The sequence below is a fragment of the Saccoglossus kowalevskii genome, chromosome 19 (genome assembly GCF_978046115.1).
Source record: "Saccoglossus kowalevskii chromosome 19, keSacKowa6.1, whole genome shotgun sequence".
In the NCBI taxonomy this organism is placed as follows: domain Eukaryota; kingdom Metazoa; phylum Hemichordata; class Enteropneusta; family Harrimaniidae; genus Saccoglossus; species Saccoglossus kowalevskii.
The window spans coordinates 18,400,193-18,417,379 of record NC_140659.1 but is presented as its reverse complement, the minus strand read 5'-3'; the positions used below and the strand labels follow the sequence as shown (position 1 = coordinate 18,417,379).

General features: G+C 34.1%; 1 protein-coding gene across 7 annotated transcripts in view; it reads right to left on the bottom strand.

Moving 5' to 3' along the window:
* Positions 1-17,187, bottom strand: part of LOC100375734 (calcium-activated potassium channel subunit alpha-1-like) — a 124,345-nt gene that overhangs the window by 67,212 nt on the left and 39,946 nt on the right. The gene's annotated exons all lie outside the window — the stretch shown is intronic.

Below are 17,187 nucleotides of genomic sequence, written 5' to 3'. Positions count from 1 at the left end.
AAAGCAATGCAATATGATATGAATGACAAAACAAGGAAAACAACATGCATGGATTTGAAATGAATTTTTAGCACATTTTGCACGATTTCTACATCCACGGCGACTACTATAGGATCCACAATAGGAGAGAGTGAAGGGGAGGTATAATTAGAGTTGTCGGAATATCCAACTAAACTGTAAAATTAGGAGTGTGCCCTCTAAGTAGATATGACGCGTCACTGATATACAAAGATTTGCTGTGATGCAACTACTTGTGCTAAATCACAAGCGCATCATTGACATTGACATTGATATAGTGAATTTGAAAAACATTGTCCATATAGATGCAGAATTTGTAATTTGGTGAAATGAAATTCACTTTTTATAAAGCCAATAAGTGTAAAAACAAAGGAAATCAGAGGCCACAAAATTTTTGTTGGTACTCAAGTCATCTATGGAGTCCCATACAATTATATTTTACTCTTGAAGACAAGCTGACTCAACTTGATTTGTGGAGATTCCATTTTGACTCTGAATTCCGTCAAAATCATGTCTTTTAGAGGGCACACTTAAAAAGTGACTAATGTATACTCATGAATAAGTGTAAACCTGGATTTTCAACTTGCTCCGACGCATATGTTATTTCATAAAGTGTAAATTTGTGATAGGAAAGTTATCATGAATTTTTGTTAGAATTTGTTAGGAAGGTAGGTAGTCGCGGTGAAAGAACATGTACAAAATGGTATTTATTATGCAAATTAGATGATTAATATGCATAAATATGCAGTAGAGCTTCTCATGTGATAATATATTGGAATATTAAAGCCTTTATTGAGATATTGAACAGCTTGCTCACAAATACACACACACATATACACACACACACACATATTTACTCAATTTAGGCTCCTAGCACACAGCAGGTAAAAATATTTCTCACAAATCAAAAAATGGATTTACCAAAATGCACTGCAAAATAAACCGCATGCACTGGTAATACAATTGACAGCAAGTTTACGACCAGGCCAGTTTAAACCATTCCTTTAGTTATCATTGAATGGATTATACAGATAACATTGCAGATAATGTGACCTAGATACAACTGTAACCCAGTGAGGATATCAGTGATGATTCGGATCTTCAACTCATCCAGTAAGTAGCTGACATTGGCTATCATAGGTCATCTATTTTTATGAACATGTACGTACAACTCAACTGGAAAGCTTTCATATTTTGAGATATGATAATTTCCTCTGCCAGATGACACCTGCCGCCTTTATAACCCTATTCACAGATGTATATACGAGCAGTTGAATGGGAGTGTAGAATTTTGCATGCAGTGCACAGCAGTCAGTGCACAGCAGTCAGTGCACAGAGCTCAGATGAAACAATCGTCCATGTCTGGATTCATTTTTTATCCCAAAAAAAAAGTACGAGTTGACCTTAATTGTTTATCATATACATATTTAATGAATAAAATACCATTAACTGATTTGGTTTGGGAATCTTATCTTTCGTACCAACATTATATCTAGTAAAACCCAGCAAACATTGTATGCATTGTTGGCCAAGCAGGCTATTATTTAAATTACACATACGCCACCGCAGTAGCAGTCGTTTTAGGCTACTCCCAATTATAGTCGCAATGATGCCAACCATATATATATATAAATCATGTACATCACCAGGACAAGACTCACTACCTTGATGGATGGAATAGCTTGCTCCATATAGAGTGAAATATGAGACTTGATGATTTAGGGTGAATAACGAGGAATCCCCACAGGTTTTTCGAGAAACTTAATTGGTAAACACAGCGATTGAGATAGTATTGAAACACCTATAGCAATTTGGTCGATAAACTAACATTTAGCTGTGGAACACATACTGTTCAAATTGTACAGGACCTTTTAATGCTTACTCTGTGGTTGTTTCTGAATCATAAATAGATACCCTTTAATAATGTAAAATCATAAAATGTTATATTTCCAGCAGGCAATCATTCAGGGATTGCATATCAGATATTAACATTGAATATTGCATCAATGTAACTCTGATAGACTAGAGAGCAATAGACACATTCTTCTTCCCAGAGTTCTTTGCGGTTAGAAAGTATCTCTGTACCCTCATACTGCCATTTTGTGCTGAAACACCACAAGACTTTTACTATGTGTATTTTTTGTTATTAGAGGGCTCTTGTGTTGATTACTTCCTACTGTTGAAAAGTTTTAAAATATTTTATCGATAGCTGATAATGTTTTTTTCTGAAACGCAAAAAAAAAGGGTAAAATATTTTTTTGCGACAGATATTCGGTCCGTGCATTTTACACAAATCGCAAGATCCCAGAGTGAATGCAAAATCACATTTCAGATTTGCACAAATAATTAACCTGCTACATTGTAGATTAATCAAAAACCTTTAAATCTTTTAAATGGATAGACATGTCAAGAAACTATTAGTTAAGTGCCAGCATCCTTACCAGTACAATTCACTTGTGTTCAGACATCTATTTACAGAATACCTGAAAAATATCTATCCGCAAATACTAACATTGATGAATCTAAAAACTGCAAATTTAGAATTTCCTCACAGGGTCGGGTAGTTAGATGTGGTTAGGGGATCATTTGCTCAATTTTGGGATTATAATATTTCACTGTTGTATACAACAACTCAACATAGTAGTATTGCCATCTTGTGTCCTGAGTGTCTATCATAGGATGAATAATCAGAATTCATGAGAATATTAAACCCAACATATATACACTGACCAAACAATTTGGTTTCAAATAAGAAGTGAGTATTTTAATTTCAAAATAGTTTAATAGCGTCGCAAAATGAACAAATCTAGTATTCTCTGGCCATGGTACAAATTCAATATTAAAAGAAATTTAGTCTGTAATTTTGTTGGATTTGTACTCATGATAATAGGTGACTCAGATATCATTATCGTCATATTCAGTGAAAGCAGTACAAAAAATGAGGATAATTAGTCAATTATAATATAACTCAAATATGCTTTTATTGACGATTCACTCCTAATACAGAATATTTGATAGTATCTACCCACGCAAAATGTTTTTTTTTTTTTTGTCACAATGTCTTAACTACATGTACACTACAACCAATGTATTAAATTGTGTGTACCAACACCAAATATGGTGTGTACCAACACCAAATATGGTAAAGAGTGTATGCTCAAGATATAATCATTGAAGTGTGACTAGATACAGAATAATTATCATGACCACTGGGAAAATGTTAACGACGACGACGACAACAACGATCATGACAGCAACATTTTATCCCATATACTGGTACTTTTATCATTATCAGTACAAACAAGGTATTGTGAAAAGATTATGTAATGATAAGAATCATCCAATAAAAGTTAAAATAAACAATATTGATCACCCCAGCAATTAATAATAATAATACAGGGAGCATTGATTTAATTATGAATTCAATAACGGAACCAATGATCATTGTATATAGAAACATTTCTTTGAAGTGAGACACTATGAATCCCTGAGTGAAATATCCTGCTATGTGGAAGTAGTAACTACGTGCCAAGTAACAATACAAACTAAAGGTTAAGGTGAGTGCTCCAATAAAAACATAACGTAAGACAAGCACAATACTTCACAATTATGTTATAATAGAGTCAGCGAAAGTTAATAAAGGCAAGTTAAATTTAAATGAATAAGCAATAATACAATTATAGCTGTTTACAGAGTGAAGTGGGAGAGCTATAACCCAGGACGTGCTAGGAATTTTGATTTACTCAAGTTACAGACAAGGTCTCGAGAATGAAGCACGACATTAGCATAGAAATGAAAGTGAGATTTCCAATTCCCACATTGAATTTTCAAATTTAAATGGCCATCTTAGAGTTTATCTCATATGGGAAGCAATGCTATTTTGCAGAGTAAGGATTTATCCAAACATTGTACACACGCATGTATCAGTAATATGGGTAAATTTGTCATTAAATTAATGGACTAATCTTTTGCTGATTTACATGTACCAGTAAAAAGTATGCGTTTCCATCTTCAGGGTTTCTCATTATTGCAGATTGGCTGCATTGAAAGCAGTCCGTAATACAATTATAATTTTCAATCAATATTTCCTCATAAGAAGTTTTCTTGAGTTTTAAAATTTAACATAATTTACAAAGTAAAATGAGGTATAGCTTAATAATTTAAAGTGGGAGAGTCGTCACCTGCGCGTGCGTCAGATGATCATAGCGTTTCGTTGTTTACAAACAAGCGTCTACCCATATGCCTTTGCGTTTTTAAAGTGTGTTGTTATCATCGCTTGGGACTCAATTCCCGCACGTGCGCAGGTGACAACCCTCTCGCTTTAAACTATTCACAATACATAACAAATTTCAGTGTGATAAAAACAACCGCAAAAACAATTACGACTCCCACGGGCAGCTATTTATATAATCTTGAAGTAGAATTTGACTACTGAGTATCTATACTAATGAGTATATGTGATTGCTGGCACAACATTGTATCACCTATGTACAATTATATTCAACATAAAGTACATGTATATGATATTGTGCAACGCAAACAAACATAATTCCATGCACAGAAATCATTACACATGGGAGTACAAGGCCAAATAGATCATTTGCATACTGCGCATACTAATAACCATTAGCAGTAATCCATTACTTCTGATGCTTTAACGATTCTGCATATTAAATTAAACAAGAGGCCCCTAACATTAATACCTACAGGATAAATACACGTCATTGATACTATTGTTTTTATGATGAAATTCAAGTCATACTTTGATAAATATAATTTTCTGATAATTTCTCCATACTGAACGGTCAGTTTGTACTTAACAGAGTGTGAAACTCCCAAGATTTTGATAAATTCATAATTCAGTCTTTAATTTTCTCTACAGAATACTTGTCTTCTTATCAGCAGGTGCGGCGGAAATGAGTGCTCTGCCTTGGAGGATTTTACGTGAAATGATGGAGAAGACTGCATTAGTTTTGCAGTTCAATTATTTAGTTGCCAACACAGAGCAAAGCACACTAGAATTTCAAGACAGCAATTTCCAAGAAAAGAATCATTCTTAACTGAGTCAATCAATCAAAGGGAACTCAGTTGTGCAAATCGTGAGCTACTAATTATTAATTAACTTTAATTGATTGGAGTCAAGTTGAAAACATGATTGCATGCAGTTCCACCTAGACAGTTATCTTTGAATGCCATACTTCAGTCAAAAATAAAAAGGCTAGGGTAATGGAGAATTAGAAAAATCCATTTAAAATGAAATTCTGCGGGCTATATCTGATCAATCTTAAGTACCTGTAACATTATTCTTCGAGAGAGAAAACCTTTGAATGACTTCAGGGAAAATCTGAAAAATCGTTATTCTTTGGTTTTGTGTTTTGTCAGGACATTAGTTTCAATCAGAGAAACTTGCATTCACCTTGCAATCCATTCCAATATGGCATCAACTTGTTAAACTTTTAATCATGCTTTTATTACTTGATATCAGAACTAACCATGAGTGAAAATTATGTTGTTTTTAATAGAATTAATGTACCATAGATTGTTATTCATTGGTGTTCTCGATTGAGAAATTGTTGTGAATGTCACTAATACTCCCTGTCTGAGAGTATCTCAGGGGAATCCTGTTTAGTTTAGTTTAGTTTTGTTTTGTTTTTTGTTGTTGTTTTTTTTTTTTGGGGGGGGGGGGGGTACCTGGTGACATATATGGACATTGAAGTCACTGCAGACTCTTCCGCCATTTTTTTGTTCTTGGTATTAATTGCAAGAGAGAAACAGCCGCTCAAAGCAGGAAAGACTGTACAGTGATTTATACTATCAGTACTCAGTAAACAGTCGACTCAGGGTATTGAACCTACACCTCCTTGATGCAAGGCAAACACACTAACCACTGTACCAACATTATTTTCTGATAGTATCTGACTCACGAAAATTCATTCCTTGCGAAATTAAAATAGTTTACAGAACAAACTATTATACAAAAAAAAATAGAGCAGCAAACAATGATTTTGGTTAAGGCTAATACAATTTTCAGATAAGAATTTGCTAAATTATACTTTTTTGATTGGCTGTTTCAATTTCTGAAGAAAAAACTAGTTTTTGACTTGTGAAGCTTAAGGTAGCGAGAAGGGTTTTGTGACATTTTCGAATAAAACATTCTCTGTCTGTTGTGTTGTTCAGAAGAGTAATTTAGCTTATATATTTCAAAAGACTAAGTATAGAGGCACAATTTCGCACAAACTGGACAGTCGTTGTTTACATAATTATCACGTGACATCAAAAATGGCGAACCTTGTAAAAATGACTAAGTACGCGATTGCGAGAGCACACTGCGGAATTTCCTGGTGAAATTTACGTCATGCATTGTCCGTAATCAAGTCCATTGAAATGCGTCTCAGATAATCAAAAGACCTATTATTCCGATTTCTATGCAGGTTTGTTTTTTTGTCCTCAACTTATTTCATACTTGACACCTTTAACAGACTATTATTCTGTGACAAAGCATTTTCTTTAAAAACCCAGACATATTTTGCACCATCATTATCTATTGAACGATAACTGCGAGTTTGAATGTCCTAGTCCGAACGCACTTGATTTGGCGGCGGTCCCAATGAGTCGTACTCAATCGAAACTTCAATTCGAGAAAAACGCGAAAAACAGTTTTGGTTAATAAAACACTGTAGATTTGCAGCATTATTATAAATATTCACTAAAAATGGCCAAACATATTAACCACTGATATCATAGAGCTCATAAAGAGTGTCTGATAATGAATAATTTCATGCTCGAGCGTGAAAAATGAAGAAAACTGCTGGCATTTGAGTCCCCACTCCAGGAACGTTCGGGTTTCCATTGTTATGCAAACGAATAACGAGGGATAATCCTCTGACAAACATTACTGTCCCACTGTACACGCTGACAGTTTACAAACAAGCTAATCCTTCAAGTGTCTCTAATAAGTGATCTAATAAAACGGTTTTCATGGTGAAACAAAATGGCCGATGTTTGAAAACAAAATTGCTGTGTCAGAGTGTGACACTGAGTGGCAGATTTTTCTTTGCCTCATCTGTCAACGCTTTTTTTTCGCCACTGCGTTAGAAAACATGGTACAGTGTATTAGTAAAATAGAATATTGACTTGGAAAATAAAACGATTTAAAGGAAAGTTGCGCAAATTTACAGTACTCATTTTGCACTACCTCCCGCCCGCTCCCGCGTTCCAAACACCTTTTTTCTCGCTTTTTTGACCGCTTGTTGAATTGGACAATTATTTAGTTTTATTTTCGACCGCGCAAACCCTGAAATATCACCGCTCGCTCGCACGCATTTAAAATTCGGACTAACAGAAAAATTTCCGAGGTTCACATTGTCTTATAATTGTCTTTATGGTTTTTATAGATGTTGAACAGCTGACAAAAGTTATAAGCACGCAACCTGATCCTTTGGCCTCGATTTGGCTTGGACTGAATATTTTATTTTAAACAATATTCTGACGTGAAATACAAAATGTATTTCAACACAAGTACGACATGGTTGTCTGGGTTTTCTTTCCTGATTATTGAGTCTTCGCAATGTGTTTTGTATAATTATTGTTGTTTTCCTCCGAGGCGAAGACAAGCTGAAGGACTATGAAGCTAAATGGCAGTTCCATGCATGGGCTGACTGAAAGAATATATTTCTAAGCCTAAAATAAACCTAGTCTTTCGTTGATAATTTTGATTGTTTGGAATGTCTGTCGACCGTGTAATAAAGACATTATTCTCTATCAATAATCCGCCCAAAATAGGAACATTTCTACTAATCGACGTTTTTCGAAAAATCTGCGATTAGGCTGCGAAAGTAGAACATTCCGGGGGGGGGGGGGGTGAAGAGCATCGCCAGGCGATGGACGCGGAGTTCTTTGGCAACGACCGCAAACGTAATTGTGATCAGCCATTGGTTGGCCACAGAGGTCAAAATACGCGTTCTATTTTTATGCGTTAAGTTTGGCTCTTCCGTTTCACCGCCTCCGGAATGTTCTACTTTCGCAGCCGTGTGAATCTTGAGTTTCGAAATTGTTCATCGACTGGCCACCAAATATCTATGGCTATAACTAAATTTTTAAGCCCAATAAATTATTCATACATGTCAAGCTCTGTTCGATTTTTTCAGGGCCTGTGGCCGTTTTTAGTCGAAAATATTTTTTGTGGGAACAATTTTACGTATACGTATACGGTTTAGGCCGAAGTCATTCAATGATCGTGACCTAATTTTAAAAATTGAATGTCAAATTTTACCAGACATGGACCGACATGGATTCGGTATCGTTATTTTTGGAATTAATCATTAACATTTCCTCGTTTCTCTGCTCTGTCAAAATGAGTTACCTATGTTTTTTTTCACGTGATTGTCTCATTAAAATAAAATAACATATTACATTTAGAACAAGCACCCAAAACACGTAACAAGAGGTCCCAGTTCAGTTGCTTTCACGATACAAGTGTCATACAACTATTAGATTTGAAGTGCCGTTCAGAATTTAATAATAGTTAATACTAGTTAGTTGTACGTTCACACTTTACTATCAAAACCACCATTTCGACCACCCCTGCTGCGCCAGTGATCAGTGTTTGGACGAGCGGTCGGTGTTTTCAATGAGCGAGCGAGCCAAAAAAAAAAAAAAAAAAAAAAAAACGCGATTAAAATGCGGTCGGTTTCCGGTCGGACAAGACCGCATGGTCGGAAATTAAGCGTTAAGCGGTCGATGTAAAAGCGGAAGGTTGGGCGAAATGAGTACTGTATGGCCATGTTTCTCCGACGAAGTCTTGACTAACAATAATGCTGACAATGGACGTTAGATAAACACTCATTGTTTGCAACTGGAAGCTTATCACCCGTTATATCAGAATCGTCAACAACGGAGTATACAGATAAGATGTTATCATTTAAACCCTTTCAAAGATAAACAATATGCAAACGGCAGTTGTAGTCTTTTCTGCTAGCGTTTTAAAACACTGATTTGAGCGACGTTATTTCGCAATTTCGATCTTTTGTAAACCTGGGATGATGTATCAAGGTCTAAAGTAAACGTTTTATCAATTTTTGAAAAATCAAGAAAAAAGTGAAAATTTCCCTTCTCGCTACCTTAATATACCTTTCTTATAAATCACACCAACTCGTGACCGAGCATTTCTGTGACACGACACAAAGAGATAATACCTGAAGCTACCAGTACATACATTTGTACTTACACAGGTTGTAAGTTGTATTTCAATATCTGTTAGTTTCATCGTTTTTGTCAGGTCAGCGAGCGTTTTAGGAGGTCAAATGCACCTCACACATTGTGAGCAGTGATTTTTCTGAATATTATTTGATGGAAATGTGAATAAGCCAATGAAATATTTCTAAGATTGACTCATACGGCGTCAGAAATGTCGGATCAAATCTGCCAATGAATGGGAGAAATCTGTTTTCAAAAGATTCAACATTGGTTAATGTAGTGGTCTTGCCTGTATTTTAGTCATGATTGAATAAATTTGCATGGCTAGAAAGATAAACCAGCCATTGATCCCAGGCTGATGGTCATCACAGACCTAGAAGAATCCATAAGACACGACTCTAAGCAGGTATTTAAAAGATTCTGCTTAAATTGAAGAGTTATGTCATCTTCTTGATATTTTAATTACCGTATTACATGTATGAATTATTGTCATTAAGGATATCAAAAATGAAAAACAAAATTTAACACTTTTGTAATGCCATGAAAAATTGCAAAAAAAATTTGCACTGGCTTTTATGGTGACATTTTTCTTCATATGATGAAATTTTCCTCACGACATGACATGAAAAAGTCATAAAGAATTATTGTTATCAATCATAATATCAATTATTAAAACACTTCAAAAAATGTACAATACATTTAATGAGTTGCCAGCATGAGAATAGTTTTTTCTTACGTGCAGTAACAAGTTCAATCCCATAATGCATTGCACTAGGTACAGTAACATGTAAAGTCAGTAGTGATACATTTAAATCTGACTCAAACTGCCTTAAAAGACAATTACATCTTCCAGGCAGTGACAACAATTTTTGATTACTCTAAACATTTAATATCCAAGTCGTTTATTGATAGGTCAAAGATCATCATAGTAATCCGGACATCACAGGCCATTAGCACTATGAGGTCGCATAAGGTGAACTGGCCTCACATACATGTATCCATCCAATTAGTATCACTGGATTTTTTAAATCATGCAAAGAATCATGGTAGCAGAAAAGCTCTTACTACAAGGTGGTGTCATGCAATGAAACATGTCAAAAATCATACCAACATTTGTAACGCAAAACGAAACTGACACTAGAATTTGAAACCAATATTTTCTACCCATGATACCTTGCAAGAGGCAGGTCAAAATATATCAATTCAATCGAATTCAATCAATCATTCACTGGTAATACATGTCTTCATTATTCACACTCAAAACTGCAACCTTGTTAACCTAACAGTACCTACAGACTGATTTGTTTATTTAGAAAGCCAGTCTATATTTAGACCAAATTTGTTTGAAGACTGTGGGTAAGAGTTGTCAGTATGTGATAATCCATCATGACAGTAGACAACAGAATGTTTTTTTCTTTCCCATTTGTCAACTGGATAAATAAATTCACAAATATAAAATTGTATAGTAAAATTTTGAATTTGATTATGTATAATGTTGAAAATTAAATAAATATATGATACCGTACATATTTTTTTAACCAACCTTCATTTCAAAACAGAAAAACAAGTTGACCTAATTTTGCACCAAATAGCGCATACTTGGAACATGCTTGGTAAAACTAAAAATCCCAGTATCCATGGAAACAAATCGGACCTGCCACTACAGTCTGTAATTATCAAAGTATTAAGAAAAGTCCAGGCTCAAGAAATTTTCAAAATAATTCATGAAATTGTTCACTACTATCATTCCTTTTATGAAAATACTACAGTATTTTACATAAAATGTACTTTTGGTATTAATATGAAGTTATTACGAGAATACCGAAAAGTATGCACGAAGACAGTACAGCGGGAGTATCGATGCGACGACGTACTGTCTGAGTGCATACTTTGCAGTATCCTTAATATTATACATATTTTCCTCCCAAGGATACATCATGGGAATGCCAAAAACCAAAATGTTTAGAACAGAATCAGCGAACTTCCTTGTGTGGAGTCCGGTCAAACCCTGGGGACTGCCATGTTTGTTTTTATTATTAGACACTCCTGCACGTAATCGTTCCATATTTGGAATTCACATTTCCTAATATGGTAGGATGAAAATAACAGTGCAATACCACAAAATTCCGACACGTTGTAACATATGCCTTCACGGTAACAGATGCCTGTTAACCTTCTTGAATAAAAAAGTAGCACACATGTTTATCTTCATGGCAACTGCTAAGCAGTCATACAACAACAAACACATTGATTATGCATAATTTTATTATACGTTTAATTCACAATAAATTATGCATTTATTTAAATGATAAAGTGCATATAATCTTAGCTATATTCTTTCAATGCATTCTGCATTTTATATTGAGAGTTTATTTTAAAAACACTTTGTAAACTAACCAGAATGATCACCAAAGCGTCAAAGTATGAAAGACATTTCAGTACTTATTGACTAACAAGGAAAAATTATATCACAATAGAACACTAGTAAGTCTTGTTGCGTGAGAGTTTAAAAGCAGTCTGTGTGTTGAAACACAAACAAGTCATTTATTCCTCATTTGACAAGTCACCTCAGACATATTTTCTGATCTTTTTTTTTTTCATTCCACCAAATCAGAATGAGAAAATAATGATAATAGAATAGAGAATGCATTGAAATATTGTCATTCAAAACCTTATGGCTTCACCCATCAAGGCTGTCAATCATAAAACTAACGGTTCAGTTTTTTAGTCCACCACTCCTCCTTAGTTTGACAGAGAATTATTTGTTAAGGCTGGCAAAAATAGTTTTTCAGAGAGTGAGGCAATTTTTATTTTCTCTGGCTAAAACCATACACCTATATGCTAAGGCCTTCCATGATGGGCAGCACTGATTTCTATTGGCACCGAGGAGAATAAATTCTTGGAAATTCTCACTGTGAACAAAAACAAAGATACAAAACCATAAACTATGAACAAGAATTATGTTGTTAAACTTGAATGATTATTAGATGTGAAGAGTGTAAAAAATTATCATGTATTATCACTGCTTTAAATGGTGTAAATTTATTTTTGTATTCATTGTACAAATTGCATACTAGATTACAATTAAATAATACTAGTCAATTCTCATGACTATTGCTATAATGACTCGGATGTGGTAAGTATCTTATTTACACTGCCCTCTGGTGGTAAACAAGAAAAAGTAGATCATCGGAAAATGGTACAACCACGTCCACGCTCAACGCTATTAACCACTCAGTCAGATTGTTACTACTAATGGGTTAGATTCACTATCGCAATCCACCTACATTCTCAAAGGAGCCAACAGTGAGTGCAGCAATGCTGCAAAAAGGTGACTCACAACTTAAGATAACATAGTAAAAACTGCTTTTAAATGATGCGAGACATTTGATTTTTTGTGAGTGAGGGAAAATAAAAATATATTCTAGCAGTGACAATTTCATTTGGGTTCTTTTGGCCAGAGAGATTTTTGTGAAATAATCCCTTACGGATGCCCTCAAGTAATCAAAAAGTGATCACTTCTGGCAGGAACAAATCTAACAGTTTTAGTTTATTGGATTGTTGATTAGCTTTCAGCTTTTAGAATGAAATGATAAAATAAGATAAAAGACAACTTTCGAGGTCATGTGATTTAATTTATGTGAGCATGTATAAAACCTGAGTGATACAGGAAGTTATTATATTTAATAAAAAGTACCTGTCACAAAATGAAAGCAGATATATATTTAATCATCAACGTATTTCAACTCTAATTTATCAAATATGCAAATTAGGTACTTAATATACATAGAAAAGTCTCATTTTTCACATTGAGGGGCCTGTAACGGTACAGTGCCACTGAAAAATTTATTCATCATTCAGATTGCCTACAGAGAATAAGAAATCAAAACATCAAGAAAGCAACCGCTGTATAAATACAATATTGAAAGAAGCTAATAATGTAGATGAATAAAAGTGTTGACTTTAGTTTTCTTAGTGGTTTTCAAAGCACTTATGTCGCTGTTGATGTACACAGCTACGTTTATAGAAACCCATTGTAACACAACACATAAAGCAATGAAGCTTAACCAGGAAGTGCGACTGTGTTTTCCATAAAATGTATTCAAATGCACTTGATTATATTACCAAAACAGAGTGAAATTCACTTCCGCGATAAAATTGTACATGTACCTGAAGGAAATGGATACCAATTCACAGAACTGCGTCATTCCATAGTATCTTAATAGAAACTCCAGAGAATTGGTTATTATGAATCATCACAATAAATGTATTTGGAGAAACATGTCAAATCAAGTGATATGGTGAGGATGAAATAATTCACTTAATTCAACACACTTATTTCCCCAGCAAAACAAGAAAGGTGATGCAAACATCAACTTCTATACTTCAGAGAGAAAAAAGAAATATTGATGACTGTTAATTCCAAATATAATTCTATCTTTAATTAACTGGTGTTCATTTGTCGAAAGCTAATATCGTCTGCTGAACAAAACCGACTTATATATTGCATTGTATACGTTCATGAATACCCTTGATATATGTAAGATAACAAGCACAGAATTTCATTAAAATTATTATTCTTTTATAAGGAAAGTAATAAACACTCCCTGTATTCACTGAATTATTGATAAATGAGAATTCTACCGTGTTTATACAGGAATTTAATTTCCTACAGAGAAAGGTCAATATGGGCTGAGTGTCAAGTCTATATGCCTACTATTATTAGGTTTCTGGTTGTATTTAGAAGTAACATTCATTGATTCAGAAGTGTTCTTGCACAAACGTATGATTGGTCCAATAGTAGTAGGTCAAACACAGCTAAGACATTCAATTACCAATTAACTGAAAAGCAGTGGTGAAGAGACTGAGTTGTACACATCTGGTACATGTACCTCATTGCTTCAGATTTAATAAAATGTCATGATTATTCATACAAGCTTCACACATGTATACTAATTTCTTTCAACAATCAAAAATGTTACCAGTTCGGGTTTCATTATGTAATATTAAAAAATTAGCCAATTTGTTTAGCTGGCCAAAAGAATTCATTGCAATTTGGTACAGACATGTAGATGATCCAAGATAAACAAAAGACTTAGGTTGAAATATGTGCATATTAATTATCTAATTTGCATGAATTTTTAGCTGTTCTATAGATATAAAAGCCAACAGGCTTCATGTTCAATGCTAATCTTAAATTTGTAATTAAATTGAGATATTACCCTATAGTAAAACTGACGCCTGCAATTCCCTCGGCACCCAGAAGTTCTAAGCTTTCTTTGACTATTGCATGCCCTTCACTTTCAAATAAATTCAACACAGGATTTTGAATACAAACTGTTAATGTAATGGTGATCAAATGTCTGCTAGATTTTATTAGCAATGGTTTTGAAAAAGTGAAACAGCATAAAACGAAAAAATAAGATTTTTCACATTTCAAAGTTGTGATACAAATTGCTTCTTGCACTGTAACCCAAACAAAATGGTCAGAACGAAGACATCAACTACAAAAACAGAAAACTCTCCCTAAATATAACAAATATTCATTAACAGACAGAAACATGGTGATATACATTGTAGTACTGCCGAAATCTGCGACAAAGAATACTGACCTCCCAACATCAGACAAAAGATGTTCTACGCTCAAGCACAAATGCCTGCGAGGTATAGTTTGTGTAATTACATAATATGCTGCATGTTGGTGATGTGATATTGTATTTTTTCGCCATGACAACAAAAAAGACTATAAATTAATGCTTCAAACACAACGAGTTTCAATGATGCCTTAGAGCACAAAAAATAGATTTCCATCGTCCAACCAATTAGTGTCTATTGTGCTGCACGATACATCAATATTTCACTTTTTATTCTCCTTATAATCATTCAGATTAATTTACATTAGAAAACAATATACACAAAATATACAAATAAAGATTTGTCACTCGCTACAATAATGGGCAGAGAAATTCTGATGAAGATGTATCTATAGTATAATATGAACTGCATACATTACATGTTTAACCTTTTCACCACCAGATTTTCTTACCAAAATTTTTCTGCACTTTTTTCTTATATTCTTCAATATTTCTAGAAATGAGCCATAATTTTGAAGACAACAGACACAATTTGAGTCAATTCACAGTTTTTACTCAAAAGAATTGGCTATTTTGTTCCAAATCTTATGAAAGAAAGTGCAGACTATCAACGTGAATTTGTGATGAAAAGAGGGAACTGGTGCTGATCAATCTATTCTTTAACCAAACCCATCTTTTATAAATATTCAAATATAATTTTGATAAAATATATAAAGTGTGTCACTTGCTTTCACAGGAATCTGATAAAAAATCATTTTTGATAAATTGATCGTCAATATTAAGAGATGATGCATATGGTGATATAATTTGTTATCTTGATTCACTGTCACCATGACGACTGCCACTCTCCACATTTCATCAGATACAGTGCAATATTTGACCAAATATTATTTTTATAGAACATAATGTAAATAATAAAGAAAAATACATTATTTACGACATTAATCTCGCCTGTTTCTCATGACTTAGTGTGACGCAGTCTTTTAATTCGTAGCGGACACGGTGAGCGTTCCTTATGCCAATAAGGCCAACTTGTAAGTGAAAAAAATTGCTAAAAAAAACTTATTTTTATCTTCATTTTTTTTTCGCCCGTCACATAACAAACCCAAGTTGCATTTTCGTGAGAGTATCATGATCAAAGTACCGAGATCTCATGCAGATGAGAAACAAGGTTATACATGGAATAAAATTTTATTTCACTTCTTCTCTCCGATCAATGATCTCACTTACAGTTCTTTGAGAATCACACAAGTCTAATGGAAAAAAAGAATTAATTTTATTTATTTTTCGCCCTCCTCAAAAAAATTGCCTTATAAAAACTCGAGAAACAGAGAATAAAAAAAGTCTGGCCTAAAGTATCCTAAACTGTAAATTGAAGTGTTTGTTTCATAAATTGTATTCTTAATCACAAACTAACAATTCAGGAACAACAGAATGTTTTCATGACTATATAATCACCAATCCACAATTTTAGATATGGCCAACTGGATATGGCTGGATATCTTCACCATTGACAACAATAAATTTCACGAAAAATAGTCTTTGACCCCAAACATAAATGGAAAGTTTTCTCTCTCAAAAAATCCTAAAGTTGAAAAAAAAAATGTATTTGCCTCATTATTGTGTGTCAACAGACCATTTTCCGTACACTGCGAGAATCACGCGTTATGCGTGAAATCGAACGTAAAAACAGGACAAACAAAGGTCATAGCGTCGTAGTCGCGTCAAACATCGCGTGGGATTCGACAAACGCGAAAGTATTTCGGGGACATTTCCATGCTTAATAATGTGCTGTCCACATTTGATGATAGGCAATTTCGATTAAGTGAGGGTATTCGGAAGCAATATTCCTCTGTCGAAGATCGGCCGGTCAATGTAAGCTACGAAATAAAGAAATTCTAGTTCAAAATCAAATCGTTCGATTTTTGCGGCAGATGTTCGACGCGCGTCTTTCATGCATCTCGCGAGATCTCGCAATTGTTCGGAAAATCACCTATTATTATCAGTTACTTGGAACCTGAAGCTGTTCTACTCAAGAAAATACACTACAGGCTAACATGAGCAGCTTTAAAAGAAATGAGACAGACGATAATTTTTGAACCACATTTTATTACATCACTTTATCAATTATGCATTGATTATGCATGTGACACACCCAAATTGAACTTTTACAGCTATATGTGATGACAATCAAGATAAAAGTTATTCAAAATATTGTGACCACAAGAAAAGTTAACATTGCAGACGACAATAACAATGACAGATTAATTATAGTCTTCTCCACCAGCACTTATTTCTGGAATAAAACATGCAACCCAAAAAATCTCTATGCGATGATTTCAATTAATTCAGAAGATATCAAAGCATTTTTAATGAAATG